Source organism: Bos indicus, chromosome 24 (assembly GCF_029378745.1).
Source record: "Bos indicus isolate NIAB-ARS_2022 breed Sahiwal x Tharparkar chromosome 24, NIAB-ARS_B.indTharparkar_mat_pri_1.0, whole genome shotgun sequence".
NCBI lineage: Eukaryota > Metazoa > Chordata > Mammalia > Artiodactyla > Bovidae > Bos > Bos indicus.
In genome coordinates, this window is record NC_091783.1 from 44742871 (window position 1) to 44758508 (window position 15638).

The following is a 15638-nucleotide window of genomic DNA, read 5'->3' on the forward strand; positions in this document are numbered from 1 at the left end:
ACTTCTCACCACTTCCTTGCAGAGCTCTCTCTCCTTGCAGGGAGGAGTGGGAAGCTGGCCCATGGAGAGCGATGCAGAGAGCTGGGCATGTGTCTGTGCTCAAGGATGTTAGCTCAGCCTAGCCTCTGAATGATCACCTGGAGCCTGTCTGTAAGCCCAAGCTCTTGTTGCAGCAATGGCCCATGAAACCAAATTCTGCATCTCAGCCAACTGACCTCATTTCTAAGAAAGGAGTAGAACCCAGTGGATTTCATTAATTTTAAATGTTCAGATGGTTAATCTGAGTCAATCTGAGGTTTATACATCTCCTCTTTCCCAGCTCTTGTCTGCAGCCCTGTCAACCCAAACATGATCGAAGCACAGAATGTAACCCAAACTATAAGTGTGGTGTGGGATAACAATATACTTTTTAGTTATTCCACAATTAGCAGACCCGGATTTTTTTTTTTTTTTTTTTGAAGGTGTGTGGGGAGATAGCTAGAGGTCTTCAGAATATTTTCTAACGTGCAATGTAACATTGAATGCTGACTTCTCCTATGCCATTTTTCAGAAGTTTCCACGGCACCAGTTTCAGAAATGAAGGACATGGAAAAAGAAGCAAGGAGCCTCAAATCGGATTTAAATTATGTTTGTGGATATCAAAACATTTCAATTCTTTGCAAATGGCTGATAAATTTGATTTGATATCTGTTGTACATGAGGTCTTTCATATTGAGGCTAATTATAAAAATGTCCACAACATTTGTGACTATCTACTGTGTGCCAGGAACCAACTTAGAAACTTTACATGAAATTGTCTTTAATCTTTACCACAGAGTACACAGTGTTGTTTTAATTTACTGATAAATGAAGCAAAACTAAAACCTAAGCTAAGCAAGTTTATAAAACTTGTCCAAGGTCACACAAGATAGCAAAGAACAGAGCTAGGAGTCAGTCCAAGTCGGTCTGATCTCCATATTCTCGCCAGCACCCACATTCTGAAGGGTTGACTAGTCCCCCATCCAGAGAATGTGCTCTTTGAGGGGAAGGCAGAGAGGGGTTACAGTGCTCTCATTAGGTCTTCTGGATATTAGGTCTCATGAGGTCTTAAGAACAACCTACTCTATTTTTGCTGGAAATTTATTTCATATCCATACTGCTTTTGAACTGAGCTTTGACAATCATAACTGCATATGAGTTTCTAAGTGTACAAGTGGGTGGTGGAGCCGTTGTCCTCCCCAGCCCACTCCCTCCTTTTTCCCTAAAGGGAGAAAACCAGAGCAAAGGAAAAGCGGTTGCCTTGTTTATATTTTAAGTGTTTTCTGTGGCAGAGGGCTGGGACCCAGCCAGGCCTTCTGACTCCTGGTCCAGTGCTCTTTCCATCACTTGTGACTAATGGTCAATCTTTATGCACAGCCTGGCCTCACAGTTGTACCCTGGCTGACCCAAATCATCAAAGACACAGAAGTAAAGAACTGGACTAGCTGGTCAGACCGGTTTTCTGGGCTTTATCTCTCACCTTGGCCAATCCACAGTCCTACCAAGCTGCTGAACATTTTTTTTTTTTTTCCTATTTCCCTTCCTGGCATGTTCTCCTGGCCTGTTACCACTCTAGCAAATCCTGCCCATTTCAGAACCCACCTCCTCAGGAACTCCACCTTGATTAGAGCCTCCTACTTGGTACATCCCTTAGTTCCTAACAGGTTTTTATCCGGACAGTACAACTCGTTTAGCACTTCCCACATAGAGGTTTGAGGTTTGTTCAGCTCTTAACTATATGTGCAGCTGGAGAGTGCCAAGTATAGGGCAGGAGGTGGAGGTGGGAGTGATTAGCGTGGCTATGAGTACGTAGTTGGCCCTACCAGGTATGCACAGGCCATTTGCGTTTCTCTGGTTTACTACATAGTATAGTATCTCAGTGGTTACCAGGGTATGCTGTGAAAGAAAAAGAAATTATTATTTTAAAACCAGGGATGGGTCAAGAGTTTCCCATTGAGGCTGGACTGTGGGAGTGGAGCCCAGAGAAGTAAAGACTATGCAAGCTTATTCTTGGGGGAGCTGAATCAAGGCTTTAAGAGTGTATTTAACAGTTCTATCACCATCAACAATCGGCTTTGGCAGAAAAATAGAGCAGACAGTTCTGAAGAGTGAATCTGGGTGTCAGAACTTAAAGGTCCTGAACCGAACTCAACTATTGAGTTGCTTTTAGCTCTTCAGACCGTCATTTTTTGTTAAGAACCATTCATTCATCTTCTGAATAATCACTAACTACTTATTTGGGGCAAGACACATTGTTGTGACATATAGAATAGGATGGTGAAGATATGGGGTCTGTCAAAAAGATAAGTTAACAGGATACAAACAATAAAATACATACAGGAAGTGCTCAATAGGCAGGATAATGAGGAGGGAGAAATTATTCTGTACTGGGTGGAGCCTCATTTACAGAAAATTTTCATTGATGAACTTAACTGGGTCTAAAAGATGTATTAAATAAGTGGCATTAGGGAGGGAGGCATCCTAGTCCAAAAGTAAGGAAGTGTTCCAGGCACCAGGGGAACAGTGAGTGACCACACGGGTTGAAATAAATCTTGAGATTCTGAAATAGTAGTTATAGTGGACATTGAATGCCAGGTCATGGAAGTCAAATTTTGATGGGTAGAGGGGATGTATTAATAAGACAGATCAATGGGGTATAGCATCCCAGGACCTTCATGTCTAAAATGAAAAGAGTTAAGTGACTGCTCCTTCTTAGCCCCTTGGTATGTGGTGAGGAACAGGGAGGTGACTGACATTGAGGCATCTGTATCCCTGAGGTGGAAGCAAGCATCCCAGCTACATACAGCATGTATGTGGATCGGTCGTGTCTGATTCTTTGTGACCCCATGGACTATACAGTCTGTGGAATTCTCCAGGCCAGAATACTGGAGTAGCCATTCCCTTCTCCAGGGGATCTTCCCAACCCAGGGATCGAACCCAGGCCTCCTGCATTGCAGGCAGATTCTTTACCAGCTGAGCCATGAGGGAATTCTAAGAATACTGGAGTGGGTAGCCTATTCCTTCTTTAGCGGATCTTCCCAACCCAGGAATTGAACCGGGGTCACCTGCATTGCAGGCAGATTCTTAACCAACTGAACTATCAGGGAAGCCAACATCCAGCATGAATCTGGGTTATTCAAGGTTGATGGTTACTATATATGAACGATTTGGAAATTCTGGAGGGATGATAAAATGACAATAATCATTAAAGCTGTGAAGCCCTTTCTCCAGTGCTCTTCCAATGTGTGCTGAAAGCCAGAATTTAAATAATCTTGAGAAATATTCTTAAGCTTCTGATACCATTAATTACTATCTGACCTCTTAGTCACATTTGATATATGTGGTCTTTCCCTCCTTGAAACATTCTTCCCTTGGCTTCCGGAATGGCACTCTCTTCGTTCTCCTAGCTCACTGCCCGCTCTTTTTCTGAATCTCCTGCTGGTCTCTCTTCATCTCCCTGACCTCTAAACCTTGGAGTACCCTAGGACTTAGTTCTCCAACCTCTCTTCCTTCTGTTATGCTTTCTCATGCATTGAGTGTCATCTACACACAAAAACACTCAAATGTTTATCTCCACCCTGGATCTACCCACTGAACTCTAAATTCATATGTCTATTCTGTTTTTCAGTGTAACTAGAATGATCCTTTAAAACATCAGTCAAATTAGGATATTCTTCTGCTCCAAACTCACCAATGGCTCCACATTTCTTTCATGTAAAAATCAGCTCTTGGGAGTGACCTACAGAGTCCTAAGTGAGTTGGCCTTGTTACCCGTCTGGCTTTATCTCATTCTGCCCCACCTTACAGAATACTCTGAGCACCATCGCTTCTGACTTTCTCTGTTCCTCTTGCCTTAGTTTTATATCTAGTACTTATCTCTGTCTGATGTACCATGCATTTCACTTGCTTCTTTACTTATTACCGCCTTTCTCTGTTCGAATGAAAGCTCTGAGAACAAGGGCGTGGCCCTGCTCACTCTGTGTCTTTGTATTAGAACAGTGCCTGGCACATAGTGGTCACTGATCAATGGCTCAATAAGTATTTATAAAATGATTCATGAAATGAGCTTCTCTGAAAACAGAACTCAGGCAGTCTGGGTTAGGATCTAGCCAAGGATGAATTTTGTCAATGGTCACAGCAAAAGATAGTCTACAATGTAGAAGCCTTGAATTGAGACCAGGTTTTTCTGCAAATGTGCTCTGTGGTTTGGAGAAATTTGGGAGTAAATCCATTTGTGTTGCATGGATGCTAATGTCTTACCTACAAGACAGAAGTAAAGATCAGTTGAGGAGATAGATACACTTCTGCCAAGTAGATGGCTGATCCTTTCCCCTCTCTGTAAAAGGAACTAGGTTGGCTCTTTCCTGCTAGGAGAAGGGTATGTGTCCAGTACATTTTGTTTGTCTTTCTTTGGCATAAGATAGTAACATGGGGGTTTTGTTGCTGTTGTTGTTTCTAGCTTTAAGCAGAGATTTTGTGGGTGGATGTTAAGGCATTTGGCTTTTGGAGGGATGGTTTCTTATTTTATCCTTTCTTGTTTATGTAGGTATTTTTTGGGTTCTGTTTTAATGTGATAAATGGCTAGCGACTTCCCTGAACCCTGTGGAAATGGTATCCAGGCTACAGAATAATTATTTAGTGAATCTCGGATCCAGTTTATGTTGGTGCAGATCAAATTAATCATTATTAGTCATGCCTTCACTGACAGTAACCTCATCCCTTGCAGAAGTGCTCCTCTTTTATTAAGAGATAATAGCTGTGAGGAATGGCTGAGCCCCACTCTGGTTACATTGTACGGTGGCTTTCCCCATATCTTGTCAAGAGAGATAAAAGCACATAACCAGGTTAAAATCCAAAACAAAGCCACCCGTGAGGTGCTCTCTCTTTCTGCTACTGCTGCCTACCACAGGAATTCAAGTTCCAGTATTAAAAAGTAAAGAAAAGGAAGGAAAAGGCGAAAAGAAATGTGCTTCCTTCTCAAAAGGAAGAACATAAATAATTGTAATAGCAATTAGAACAATCCTTATGGTGTGGTGTTTACTACAGGAGGACTAAATCTGCATGCTCGCTACCCTGGTTCCCCTGCCCATACTTGGATTTTGGGAACAGCGGTCTCCATATCTCCACACCCCTCACTATGTTAAGATATCTCCCAATCCAAAGTGTGTGTGAAATGGCTTCCCAGAACAAGGGAAGCCTGGAAAAAGTTGATAAAGGAGCCTCCTCTTCAGCTTCAGTCCAATTTGAAATGTAGAACATTTGGAAAATAGAGAAGGACGTGATAGGCAGGCAGAAAACAGGGAATCAGGGTACCCAGCCTCCATTACGGTTGTGAGATTTTAGGAAAACTCTTTACTTCTTGGATCCTCGTTTTTCACATCGGTAACGTGGACTGGTCACATGGAATATTATTTAGCCTTAAAAAGGAAGGACATTCTGAGACATGCTACAATGTGGATGAACCTTGAGGACATTAAGCTAAATGAAACACGTTGGTCACAGAACAGACACTATATGATTTCGCTTATGAAGTACCTAGAGTAGGCAGATTCACAGAGACAGAGTAGAGTGGTGGTTGATGGGAAGTGGAGACAGGGGTAGGGAATTGGGAATTTGTGTTCAGTGGATACAGTTTCAATTTTATAAGATGAAAAGAGGATGGATGTTGGTGATGTGAGGACATCGATGTGAAGGTACTTAATGCCACTGAAATGTACACTTAAAATGGTAAGTTTTATATTATGTGTATTTTACCATAGCTAAAAGTTTTCAATTAAAAAAGGAATAGTAATAAACTCTAAGAATTATATCTTAGAGTCTAAAATTTATTGTAGTCCCTCAGGTGCTGGAGAGTCATTAAGTGAAGAAAGCAGTGGAGGCCAATCTATAGGGTCCTAATATATTTGGAAGTAAGCATCATACTTCAACTAGCATATGTCTTTGAAGGTCTGCTTCATGAAAGGGAGGATTTTAGGTCTGGTGCTCTCACAGAGCAGATTTAGAACCAATAGGTAGGAGTGACAAGAAGGCAGAACTTTGTATTAAGAATAGCTTTCTTTTTAAAATAAGTAAAAAGGCTGTCCAAGATGAATGAGCTTCCCCAGGAAGAAGTCCCCTCCCTCTAGCAGAGGTGTCGAGCACATGTGGTCATGAGCAGGCTCCTTTCCACTCCCGTGGAATGCTGGATGACGTACCACTAAATTGTCTGCCTAAGGTTCTGTGGTCCTCTGTTCCTTCCCGGTCATGGCTTGAATGCTTTTTTTCATTCCCCCGAATAACAGCATCTATTACTACAAAGAAAAACACCGCTCTGAAGTTATTAAGGACTCCACAGGTTATATGGTAGTGAATTGAATTGTCTAGGGACAGATTAAATCCATTTTATTCTCAGGCAAGTCACAAACTGTAACTTGGACCTCAGGGGTTTCTAGGTCAGCATAGGGAAGGAAATCAGCAACTCTGCTCAACCAAATTGGTATCAAGCTTAGGAAATCTTTACCTCCTTAAGTTGGTTATATTAAATGCTTGTGATTAAAAGACTTACAAAAGACTTCATGGGTAATTAAATTGCATTAAGTATTATATATGCTTATAACTTAGTGATTAGTGCCAATATAGGCCATAGGAATCATAATTCTGGGCTAGATGTATACTGTTTGACACAGTGTGAAAGTCCTGTTATTCCTCAAAAATTTGACATTATCACATTTCCAAGGTGAATATCAAGTGCTTTTTGTGTAATTCTTGGGAATAAAATGAAATAACTTTATTTTATAGGGTCTGTCTCAGAGGGCCTTTAATATATTATTTTCTTGGGCTCATCAGTCTTCTCCCCCAAAGTTAATGAAGCGATAAATTCAAGGCACAGTCCACTCTGGAACAGACTTGGTGTCCCTAAACTTTTGGTGAGATGAAAACTGGAATCTCAAAGCATCTGCTAACTACCTTTATCACATTACTCACTAAAGGTTTGGAATATTCCAGTGCATTGCCTTTCCATAACAGAGTGTGAGCTTCTTGTGATGAGGATTCCTGTTACTTTGGCCTCAATGTCTCTGTATACCAGCAGAGTGGATGTTCAGCAAATTAGAGAATGAATAATGAAGGCAAAAATCTGTGAACCCATAGCTGGTGTCAGGGTGGCTGGTGGTCTTTAAAATGTGATTTGGGGAGTCCTGAATGCCTCCGAGCCCAATGTTGGGTACCAAGAGATTGCTAAATGGATAGGACCCCTTTCTAACCACAGAGCTCTGCTTTTATCTCTTTTACGTATTAGGATCCCATGTAAAGTTTTCTGTAAAAGTATTCTGAAAAACACATACACACAAATACTCAAAACATCAGAACTGCTTTCAGGAGGTGTTTGTGTGTATGTGCATATCTGGTGTGTTGGCTATTACAGAGCTTGGGGTAAGAGACAATGTTTGCAAGTTTCTTCACTTGGTTTAACTCTCTATTAAGCGTTTTTTTCTTTTTTTTTTGCCTAGTCTGGAAGTGGGCTGGCTACAATACAAACTGCTTCATTAGAGATCTGTCAAGACTAGCTAAGAATTTTATTCATGTTTACCAAGTTTTGGGTGATTACCAGGTGTTTTGTTCTTTTCCTTCTAAGGAGATTTGAATTTCCCATTAGTGGATTTATAGTCATCAGTGCTTAACCATATCAGACAATGAATTACCATTCAGTAATAAATCTACAGTTTCTAAATTGTTTGCAAACCCCATACAATGTATAGAGAGATGTATTTCACCAAGGACTTTGTTACTTTGACAGTTGCCCCTGGTGGCTCAAGAAAATCCTGTGGAAATCCTTAGGAATAAGACAAAGACTTCTGGCTCTGTAGTCATCCACCGTACCTACAGGGAGGTGATGGAGTGATGTACTGATGGACTCCTATCTCTCTGCAAAGGGCTGTGTGAAGAGAGATGGGCAGTGTGACTTGTGGCTATACTACACCAGTTTGTGGCTTTCTTTAAGCGACAGAGGAAGAAGGTGCACTAGGAGTGGGGGAAAGAGAAGAAATAAGCTGGAGGGTTAGCTCAGTGGTCAGAGCTGAACCTGCGCTCCCAAGTGTCTGACTCTGGGCTTTGGTAAGGTAGCTGATCCAGAAGAGGAATTCTCACCTGTGAAGAGTTCAAAGGGCCCACAGTTGGATGCTTCCCATGGGAACCAGGATAGATCCCTTCTACTTAACACATTCCACCACCCCCCTTTTTAAAAAAACTTTTTCTGTCTTTCTTTCCATGGTAGCTCAAACTCAGAAATTTCACCTAGCCTGAAACTGATATTTACTGCTTACTACTGGTTCTAAAATCCTCAAATCCCTTGGGAGCAAAAAAAAAAAGGGGTGGGGGAAAGAAGTCCTGATACTTTATTCACACTGCAATATGGTCTTGTCAAAATATGCTCTTTAGTTCTACTGGATAAATAATTTCTTAGTGATATGTCAGTTAGAAGAGACCCACCTAGATGATCTTGACTCAGATCAAGTTCTCCTGAAGATTCTGATCTTCTAAATGCTTTCTCCTTTGCTTCTATTTTACGTGGAATTCAGTGTCTGAAAGTATGTATTGAGATAAAAGTGAGAATGGGGAGTAAAAAAATTAAAAATTTTATTCTTTCCTATGATTATTCTTCGGAGAAGGCAATGGCACCCCACTCCAGCACTCTTGCCTGGAAAATCCCATGGGCAGAGGAGCCTGGTAGGCTGCAGTCCATGGGGTCGCTAAGAGTCGGACATGACTGAGCGACTTCACTTTCACTTTTCACTTTCATGCGTTGGAGAAGGAAATGGCAACCCACTCCAGTGTTCTTGCCTGGAGAATCCCAGGGATGGGGGAGCCTGGTCGGCTGCCGTCTATGGGGTCGCACAGAGTCGGACACGACTGAAGTGACTTAGCAGCAGCAGCATGATTATTCTTATAAAGAAATCTGGTAAAAACAAAGAGAAAAAGAAATCACATATAGAACTCCCTTTCCTTTTCACCATATGTCATACAGAAATTCACTTAGGACCACCCTTGTGCTGTCATGGAATGGAAAAGACTGATGGCTGACTGGCAGTCTTGTATGCATGCATATGTATGCAATTGCCATGAGGATCCTCTTTCCTCATTGGCACCTGGCACCACCTGTGTACCTGTATGCCATCTAGACCATGCAAACAAAGACACCCCAGTTTCTTTGTGGGCTCACTACAGACATTTAATCACAGAAATTACAGATTTTTTACTCTCAACGCTGCCATCAGAGAAAACCCAAGACTGTTCCTCACTGCTAGCAGATCCTGAAAGTTTTTCAAAAGTAAAAGGAAAATATTCTCTCCAACTCTTCTTCCCCTCCTCTCACCCCAGTTGAGAAATAAAACACAAAAGATATATATTCTTTGGGAGAGACACCTCTCTGGTTTTTGTTTTTGTGTTGTTTTTTTTTAAACTACAGTGTCAACGACTGGTAACGGATTTGTCCCTAAGAAGCGTTTATGTAGAAGTAATTAAGAAAGAAGACAGGATAGCCTTGTATCCAGCATATTCAGGAGAGGGCAGGCACAGAACCAGGAATAAAGACTGAGTGGAAGCTGGGAGCCTGGAAAATACAGCATTTCCTGGAATTGCCCTGAGATGGTGGAGTAACAGCCGTACCCTACCTAACTCTAGATCAGTTTGCCATCATGCATGTTCTACTTTGTTTAATTGAGTTTTTATTTTTCATCTGTTGCTTGCTTTAGGTTGTCCTTTCATTCTACAATTTTGGTATTTTTTGTAGTGTCTTTGGGATTGCCAATGGATTATTCTTTTTATCTTTTGTACCTCAGTGGTACAAATGAAATGCCTCACTCTTTTTTTTTTTTTTTAGTACTTGCTGGAACAAAATATTCCCCAGTCTCAACTGTTCAGAAACAGTTTACAAAAATTTTTTTGAGTCATTTCTTCAAAAGTTTTCAATAACTTAATACAGATGTCAGGTAAACCAAATTCTATTATTATCAGAAAGTAGGAGAGACATTATAGACAGAAAGTAGTCAGCCACATATTTTATAAAAGTGCTCCTTGGAAGAAAAGCTATGACCGACCTAGACAGCATATTATAAAGCAGAGACATTACTTTGCTGACAAAGGTCCGTCTAGTCAAGGCTATGGTTTTTCCAGTAATCATTTATGGATGTGAGAGTTGAACCATATAGAAAGCTGAGCGCCGAAGAATTGACGCTTTTGAACTGTGGTGTTGGGAGAAGACTCTCGAGAGTCCCCTGGACAGCAAGGAGATCCAACCAGTCCATCCTAAAGGAAATTAGTCCTGAATATTCATTGGAAGGACCGAGGCTGAAGCTGAAACTCCAATACTTTGGTCACCTGATGGGAAGAACTGACTCATTGGAAAACACCCTGATGCTGGGAAAGATTGAGGGCAGGAGGAGAAGGGGACGACGGAGGATGAGATGGTTGGATGGCATCACCGACTCGACGAATATGAGTTTGAGCAAGCTCCAGGAGTTGGTGATGGACAGGGAGGCCTGGCGTGCTACAGTCCATGGGATCGCAAAGAGTCGGATACAACTGAGTGACTGAACTGAGGGTGGTAATAGGAAAAGATGGTTTGGAGAAGGTGCAGGGATGGAGGCGTGCCTCCAAGACCCAAGATTGTCATTTGAACACAGTGCAGAGAACTGCACGGCACTCTGAATGGGGCTTCTGAGACAGCTGTGGCTCACGGTTGGTAGCTATCACAGTGGCCTGCTGCAAACTGGGCTGCCTGTCCTGTAGTACATGCAAGGAGGCCAATACTGTGATCTCTAATTTCCTCTAACACCTACTTGTAGAGACTGCTTTTCACATTGCAGACTGCATCAGAATTACCTGGGAGCTTTTGAAAAAAAAAGTACAGAGTCTCAGGATATACTCCAGACCAACTGAATCAGAATTTCTGAGGGTGTGACTGGGGGAAACACACGCTCGCACACAAACATGCACACGTGCACACATTTTTACATTCCCCGGGTAGGCAGGTGAGCAGCAGCATGGGAAACAGAGGGAGTGGACAGAGAGCTTACCCTTGCCAGTGGGCCAAGAGCAGCTGTCCAATCTAGTAGGTTCCCCTTAAATGTGTGGGGCTCTGCAAATGGGCATTATTCATCTGGGGCCTCAGGCAGAGATGGGATCTCCATGCATCTGGACATGAGGGTGGTGGGGACAGAGCCCCCCAGTGAGAAGGACCCACATGCAGAGGAGCCCATTAATCTCCAGCCTCCCTTGGGCTCCTTGGGACCAAGCCTTGCCTGGGAAAGTCAGCTGAGGGCGGAGGCAGCGTTGTGCCCTGCTTTCTCATCAGCATGTGACCCTTCCGGTTCTTATCAGAATCTGTGGGTACTTCCTGCTGACAGGGCTCCCGAGGGGCAACAGAAACAGAAGCCTGCTGGGAAGGGAATGGAGGAGAAGCTCTGTATTGTGGATTCAGTATCAGTTCTGTGGTTTCCCCCCAAGGGATAAATATTGTGCTTTGCAGCTTATATGATGGAACAGACTTCCTATGTGTATGATTCCAGGAAGAGAGTTAATAAAACCTCTTGATACCTTGCCTCCATGGCAGCATTTATTTGTCTAGCAGTGAGGCTGTGTGCTGTTCATACAGTACTGGTGTTAGGTTGACATTTGCTTTGACCTTTAAACTTTCTGCTTCCTCCTTCCCCGTCCTCTCCCCGACCCACCTCCCCGCCTCCTGTTGTTCCTCAGCAAGTGAGTTTGATCTTCTGTGACCTGGGCTTTTCCACAGGTTGACTCTCCCAGGCTTGGATGGGGTGGGGTGCAGGCTTTTCCTCTTTTCTCTGCACAAAGGTCATTGTAGGACTGTAAAATTATTGTCTGGTGGCAGCACAAGCAGCATTTCTCATGTGGGGAGTGTGGAGAGCTTGTTTATTCTTTAAATAAGAAAAGGAAAAGAAAACACCTCCAGAATCCACATCTGCTGTGGGCTGTGCAGGGCTGGGCTTCCCACCTTGGCTGCAAGAAGGCCCGCTGCTCCTTGGACCCCGGCCCCAACCCAGCAGGGATGGGGAGCTGCATCTCAGGGGAGCCTGGTGCTTGTCAGGGAAGGAACATTCTTGGCTCCGAGGCATCTTCAGGACCTGGGGGTATTTTCATAAGGGTGTAACCCCAGGGCTAAAGGAAAATTCCACTCTTGGGAAGTATGATACCTCTGTTCTTGGTCATCTTCTCAAGTTGCTGTGTGTCGTGCTTTTAACTCTCAGGCTTTGCACTGGGACTGATAGAGTTTGAATTCAGCTCTACTGACGAACCTTAGATAGGTTATGTAGGGTTTCTCCACCTTGATTTTCTCATGTGTTCAGTGGGATTCATGGGGTTATCTTGAGAATTAAATATCATGATATATGTATAAATGCATGGAATAATAGCTGGCATAGAATAGGCACTGAAAGCATGTTAGACCCCAATATTATGATTCGTCCTTAAGTATCTCTTACTTAAAAGAATCTTTGATTCTATTTGTATTTTTAGGATGCATTTGAACTTTTGAAAATATGGATTTCCGTGTAGAAATATCTAGGAGGAGTTCATGTGTTCTTTAAATTCCTTTTACTTTCAATCATGTCTGTTGAAGTCAAGAGGTGCTTTCTTCCTGCAGATCCAGATGTGTTGCTATCTCTCCTCTTCCTCCCTCATCCACTCATCTACTGCTACTATTGAATAGTGAAAGTTGCTCAGTTGTGTCCGACACTTTGTGACTCCATGGACTATGCAGTCCATGGAATTCTCCTGGCCAGAATACTGGAGTGGGTAGCCATTCCCTTCTCCAGGGGATCTTCCCAACCCAGGGACTGAACCCAAGTCTCCCACATTGCAGGTTGGTTCTTTACCAGCTGAGCCACAAGGGAAGCCTGAGAATCCTGGAGTGGGTAGCTGTTCCATTCTCCAGTGGATCTTCCCAACCCAGGAATCGAACCAAGGTCTCCTGCATTGCAGGCGGATTCCTTACCAATAGGGAAGCCCACCTATTGAATAAGGGTCCATAATTATCCATCTGTGGCCTACAGCAATTTTTTAAAAAGTTGTAGACTGTAGAGGAAGCCTACTCACCAAGGGCTCCTAGGTTTGCGGCCTACAGAAGAGACTCACCCAGCTCTCCCTGCTGGTGGTTCCTGTGCTCCTTAGAGAGAACACATTCGTGGAGGGAGACCTTGGTGGCTTCACCCCTAACCTGTGGGTCTTAATTGCAGATATGCCCTCAAAGATATGCCTCATGGAAAGGCTGGCTCAGGCCAGGCACAAAGGAAAGGGTAAGAAGGAGGCCCGAGCAGAGCTGCCAACTGGGGAGGATTGTACAGGTTGCCAGGCAGTTGCCCACTGTGGACAGTGTGCTGAGGTTTTGTTTTAATACATCTGTGCTACATCAGCAGAAAGTTCTTTTCTTCTTGCTCTCAGAATGTAGAGTAGTGATAGTTGGGATGTCTTGGAACCTCACTCTTTAAGTGCTTATCCCTGACTGATGGGAACCAAAACCAACAAATAAGTAAACAAATGTCAGTCCAGCTGCTAGGGGCCTGCAGAATATCTCAGGCTAGCTGAAGAGAATGTGTGGTCTTAAGCTAGGTTCATACTTCAGAATCTAAGTAAATAATACTATTTCTGTCTCTCCATTTCCCCCTGCTCTTTCTGGATGTGTATGTATTTGTTTCTTTCTTGGCATGGCCTGATGAGGCAAAAAGGCAGAGCTCTTGGATGACATGATAACATACTTTCCTATCCCTCCACGACCACTTCTCATAAGATAACATGGTCATTGAATCAGGTTGAAAACAAAACTCTGAGCCAGTGGTAGATCATAGTTATTGAGGGGTAAGGTAAGAAGGAAGAGGGAGGGCCTGAGATTTATGTACTAACTTGGGTTGAAAATGTGCTTGGTTTGCTATAGGTGGTGGCTGTGACTTTGAAGATGTTCTTATTAAAAGGAGGATAGTCTTTATTGCCTCCTTAGATGTAGGCATGAGTCTCAGCAGTTAGGGGAATTTCAGTTGGAATGAGGGGTGAGGGTATGGAAACTCCTATCCAGGGAGCTTCAGTGAAACATATGTTATGACTTCTGTCATTGGAAGTACCCTCTAGAAGAGCGTGTTAGTGTGTGTGTGTGTGTGTGTGTGTGTGACCTGAATATGTGCATCATGTAAAAGATCTACAAAGACATTCTGATGACCTGCCTCTGATCTTTACCCCTTGCCAACGTGAGCATTCAGGGAACCACTGGTATTTATGATGTTCACTAGGTATGACATATGCAGGAGATTAGCAAGACTTGTCATGCAGAATGTGACTTGCGAATAGATGATTTGTGGATGTGGAGGGACTGCCTGGGACTATGGAAACTTGAAGCTGGAGGTAACTTGAGGGTTATCTAATCACATTCCTCTACAGGCATTCTGGAAGATACTTTTCAACCTCGGCTTGAAAAATGTTAAGCAATCCAAGAGAGTCCAAGCCAGGAACTGACCCTGGGTCGTCTGATCCCAGAATTCACACTCCTGACACTTAGGCATCCAGACAAATGATAGTAACCGCTCAATCTGGGTTAATCACATATCCCTAGGTACTTAAAATGAATTCATGGGATTCTACATTTTTACTTGGGTTTTATTTTAAATCAAATCACTTCAAAGTTGGCACAGTGCTTTGCAGAGAGGATAATGACAAGGTCTCTGGAGGTAAATTTAGAATTTTTTTTTTCCTGAAAATGCTAATGAGAAACTCTGAGAATGCCAATACTTCCAATCAGTGCACCTTGCCTTTCTACTGAAATTCTCGCCAGAAATTAAAACCCTTGGCCTGTGACCTGGATCATTTTTCTTTTAATTGCTATTGGAAAGTGATTCCAGTACTTATTCATTCAAAATATTTTTGACCAGTTACTTTATACAGGCTCTGTAAAAGGTCCTCCACATATAAATTTGAATAAAATACTCTTCCTCTCCTCAAAGGATTCACCATCTTCTGGGAGAGACAACATGGATATTTCTGTGTGACAAATGTAGTTAGCAGGATACACGAGGTGCTATGGGAACAGAGCCTGGGAAGCCAGGAAGGTTTCCAGAGGAGGTAATATAAGGTTATGATGTCTAGACTCCTCTCTCTTTCTCACTTGTGTGCCTATAAGAATTCAGTGCTCAAATTTTTGGTTACTTTTTTCTGACGTAGCTCCCTCTATAGCCATGTTTTCAACTAATGAACTAAGCACAACTTTTGTCTACCTTAGTGTCTCACCTCTTTTCTATAGTAGTTTCATTTTACCTCTTAATTCCCTTACTCAATCCAAGTAATTAGGATGGAGCTTAATTTTCAAATTTAGATCAGTTGAGGAATTCCCAAGCTTGGAAAGCTTTTTTTTTTTTTTTTGAACACATTAACTTTTGATCATTCCTTCCTTATCTTATCCTGAAAAATAATGAGTTATAGATATTGAATTTAAAATGATGGAATTGGAGACTACCAGGTTTCGAAGGGTCATTAAAGGCCATCTTACTGAGTGCTTGTGTATTATACATGATGCAGCTCTCACCTAGGTGAGCCTAGCTCAGTCACTCAGCTAGTTAGGCTTGGGTGGATCTCTGCTCAGA

At 42.6% G+C, this 15638-nt stretch overlaps 1 protein-coding gene across 6 annotated transcripts in view; it reads left to right on the forward strand.

Moving 5' to 3' along the window:
• Positions 1-15638, forward strand: part of SETBP1 (SET binding protein 1) — a 409906-nt gene that overhangs the window by 86094 nt on the left and 308174 nt on the right. The window contains exon 1 of one of the 6 annotated variants that reach the window (XM_070778562.1): positions 1-15638. This exon is cut by the window's left edge and continues 41893 nt beyond it; it is cut by the window's right edge and continues 52832 nt beyond it. The exons of the other annotated variants lie outside the window; for them this stretch is intronic. The gene's annotated coding sequence lies outside the window, so the exon portion shown is untranslated. 6 annotated transcript variants of the gene reach the window in all.